We start from the raw sequence: 4,432 nt of genomic DNA on the forward strand, positions 1-4,432 counted from the left end.
ACCTTTATTCTCTCTTTCTTGTTTCTCTAATTTTAATAATTGAATAGTCAATAGAAAAGTCAATACCCCTAATTCTTGCTCTCTTTTGTCATTTCTCTTTTTGGATTTATCATTGGTCTTATAATTTTTTACCAATACCTCCATTTCTCTACACATTGTCATATTAAATGTTCCCTCTTCCGGCCATTTAGTAGCCAATTTCTTTGTTCTCTCTGCCCACTTCCTTGAGAGCTCTCTTATTACTTCCTTTCAGGCTGGATTTTGAAAAGCCAAAAATTCTATTGGAGTTGACATCTTTGAATTTTGAGTTATTAATCTGTTCAACACAATTAACTATTATTATTTATTTTTCTTCAGTAATTTACCTCTCTAATCCCAGCGTTTCTAATTACTAGCTAATTTTCACCAGGCTCATCAGACGAGGATCACTAAATTATTTCATGTTTACGTCTGCTGTCTACTGAAAGGTCCATTGTCTAATGGAAGAAAAGACCATTATACGTGTTCATAATAATGTTACATTACTTCAAGTTCACAGGTGTACTTTCTAATGAAAGGTTCACTGTCTAATGAAAAGACTATTATTCGTTCTATGACATCCAGGGTTAACTTAATTCAGCATATTAATATATATATATTGATTACTTTCATTTTCACATAATACTTCAATAAAATTACACAACACACATTATTCAATGCTTTTTACTTTTGCATTTACTTCTAAATTTAGATTTAGATTCTAGATTGTCTTACATTATCACGAACTTACCATTGACAGAAATAGTCAGCTCTACTGCCTTTCCTTTTGCATTGAAATCTTTATTACAAGCAACCCTGCGGTTCATAAAGAACTTTGTTTTCCTACCTCCACGAGTGCCATCTATTATTGCCTTGTTTATCTAAAAGTGCTCTTTTCCTTTAAACCTAACCAAAAAAAAGCCATATGTGTTCACTGTGAAACACAGTAGACTTAAATAATATGCATTTACGGTGTAATTACAAAATTTTTGTGTCAATCCATGTTCATATTTACTGCAAACAATTCGCTGTTACTTTAATTCAGCGCTTGCAGCACAGCAAACATAGACTCAGTGCGGAAACGATCTCTGCACTGCTGCAGACACACCACTCCTGGAGCGCACTGCCGCACCGCAACCTTGTGCAGTGTGCACGCTTTATTAATCCGTTAATATGAGCACGGAAAAAATACACACCACATATGCACTGCAAACGGAGTAATGTGAACCTGGCATTGTGTGTGTGCTGCGAGTGTGCATGAGCGCACAGTCTCCAGGAGAGCGCGTGAGCGCTGAATGGTTAAACACAGGCAAGAATAAAAAAGTAATGCAATTTATAAACTTTAGTGACGATGTGACACTGCCTCGAATGTGCAAGTGACAATTCCTGTCAACTGTCAACTGTCAGCGTGCAGCTCGCTTATAGACAGACGCCATGTGGTGATTTGAAGTAATGTGCTATTTTAAGAGTTTGTGAAATTACATCTCATATAAGGTTTTCAAATTACTTTATAAGTTATTTAATGAAGAAATATGAAGGTGAGTACCTTACTTTTCGTAAGTAATGTTCACTCATTAATTTCTTGGGGAAGTTCATGCAAGCCAAATCTGCGCAGGTTTAGCGCCAATACTGAACTCGTGAGACATCATGACATTATCGAGTATATTGCAAAAACCAAACAAAACACACCTACTGAGGCACGCATACGCGACGAGATGAAGTCTGGTTAGACCAACACAGGCTTTGGTGCGCGTGCGCATTTAGAGTGCGTTCTTTCAATGCATGATTCAGTCTATTAGGCCTAATATGCATTAAGAATTATCACATAATTCAAGATAAGGGGGGCGGAAAATTTATATATTTATATAAATTCATATAGTTAATCAATATCACACGAAGAGTGCCGTTTTTTCTTTAAAAAATCAGCATGGTTACAAATGTGACATTACTTTTATTAATTTTTAACAGTTCAATAAACAATAAGTTAATATCAAGAGACTTACGTTTTAGACAACATATTGGCTGTTTTAGCGTTATTTCTGCGTTATTTCACCAACAAAAAAATATTCCAAACACAGCCACAGTACAGTACTGTTTTGCGTCTCTGAGCAACATGATGTTGTTTCATTCCGGAATTAATCATCCGTTTAAATGATTCGGTTCAATCGCAATGACTCGCTTAACAGTGACTTGTTGACACCTACTGGCAGTTTTAATTTCACATTTAAAGTATCTTTTCATTTTTTACAGTTTTTTCAACTGCTTACACACATTTTCTAAACTTTACCTTTTTTTTCAAAACTTAACACACAAATCCAAGAATTGCACACACAAAATGCAAAATGCCTCACATCTCTTGCAAAATGACACTGCATTCAAAAGATCACAAACACATCTCAAAAGCAAACATCTTACGTTGCAAACACTTTTGCCATAATAATATATTTTTGGATATGTCATATAGGCTACACACAGTAATTCAAAACCTAAAGCTCTTCTTTCATGAGCTCCTATGGACATTTCTGTACAAGATCGAAAGTAATTGTCAGAGAGATTTTGAAAAATTCACAGTAAACACGAAAGCAAGATTGAAACCAAACTATTAATTTTTTTACTGTACGCATTTGTGGTTGTGAATACAGTACTAGAGAAAAGAAAAGAAATACAACAATGTATAGTTGGACAGAATTCAAACATAATTTTGAAAAAAAATGATTATTCCAAAGGAAGTGTGTGTGTGTGTGTGTGTGTGTGTGTGTGTGTGTGTGTGTGTGCAGCCTGGTCTCATACGTAGGAATGAATACGTAACATTTACACAAAACGCACAAAACGTTTGTACACCTTTGTATGTTTTATTAATGCTAAAACGTACAAGTTAGACATATTTCAACGTTTAAAACGTACAAATTGCTATGTATTTTTAGCTAAAAAACGTACAAATATTTACGTATCTTTTATATCATTAAGATATTCGTATCAATGCGTTTTTATCATTTTATCAATAAGTGATTTAGATTTTTAGACCCCTTAACTTACCCCCAAACCTAAACCTACCCATTTTATAGCGAATATGCATTTTTATAATTTTATTAATACGCAATTTAGATTTTTAGACCCCTTAACCTACCCCCAAACCTTAACCTACCCATTTTATAGCGAATATAAAAGGATATAAAATGCAAATGACCGAAATATGCAGGAAAATAACCATTTTAGTAACATAGCATTAACATATTTTTATAGTCGCTAATTCCACTCCTATCTAGAAACCTAAAAATTTCTGTACAGTATAAGAAAAACATGACAGACAGATAAATGCAATTACAATCATTTATTTATTGCAAAAATGTCAAAAGCAGTACCAAAAAGTAATCAAAATAATGATGCGTTGCACCCGCAGTCCTCTCTGGCAGAAGGTTTGTGATCCAGAGCAGAATTTATGTTGTTAATCGCTGAAAATATTATCCAATTAATTTTCCCGATCCACTCCGTGAACTTGTGAAGGAACGCGCGGTGCATCATTCAAACACACCTCAGCAGAAACACTGCTTGTCGCAATCTGTGACGAATGCAGGCGAGAGCCAATGAGCGTTCGATTATCCTGCAGTAAAACCTGTTGTTTGAAGCGGCAACATATGAATTTGTAAAGAGCGTGTCAATCAGCGCGGGCTTTGCTGCTGACGGTCACTGGACTCGCTGCTCGGGATGGAGAAGCAAGCAGATCGCCAAAAAAGGCTTGGATTTGGGTCTGTTCCTCGCAGTCCTATGGATTCGGAAGATTTGGATTACAGCGCACTAATAAAAGGACAAGAACGACGCCGTTTGTTTGGGTAAAGGCTTCTTGTTTCTGCACATGAGGACAATGGATTGAGGACATCAATCGTTTGGATGGTATTTCTTCTGGTTTGCCGCATTTGTCGTTGGATTTACGCGGCGCGCTCGTCTCTTCAGGCCGATCAACGGGATTATAGGTACGTTTGTTGCAACATCATAATGGCCATATGAAAGTATGTGTGCACACAATCGGGATCAAGCATAAATCCAATGCATTGGTTGCCAAAGATTGACTGACTTTGCTTCATGTATTAATTCTGTTTGTTCATAGCTGTTGTAAAATGGAAAACGAAAAGTGTATGAATTCTGAAGGGGTTACTGTGTCAAAGCAAGGTTTGCCTAGTGTTGATATAGAGTCTGAAAGAGAAAAAAGACCAGTTAAACTAACAGCTAAAGCTTTGGTAGAAAAACTTGACACCTTGCAAAAGTTAAGAAAGGCTCAGAAACTAATAGTCAATTAACAATTTAATATATGATGACAAATAATACGAATCTGGGGTACGTTTGGCCTTTGAAGATTTTAAGAGGTTGTGTTCAGAGGCTAAAGACACTCATGAGTCTCTGTTGGTTATTTTACCGG

The sequence above is a fragment of the Sinocyclocheilus grahami genome, unplaced genomic scaffold (genome assembly GCF_001515645.1).
Source record: "Sinocyclocheilus grahami isolate Dianchi unplaced genomic scaffold, SAMN03320097.WGS_v1.1 scaffold1181.1, whole genome shotgun sequence".
NCBI classification, from domain to species: Eukaryota; Metazoa; Chordata; class Actinopteri; order Cypriniformes; family Cyprinidae; genus Sinocyclocheilus; species Sinocyclocheilus grahami.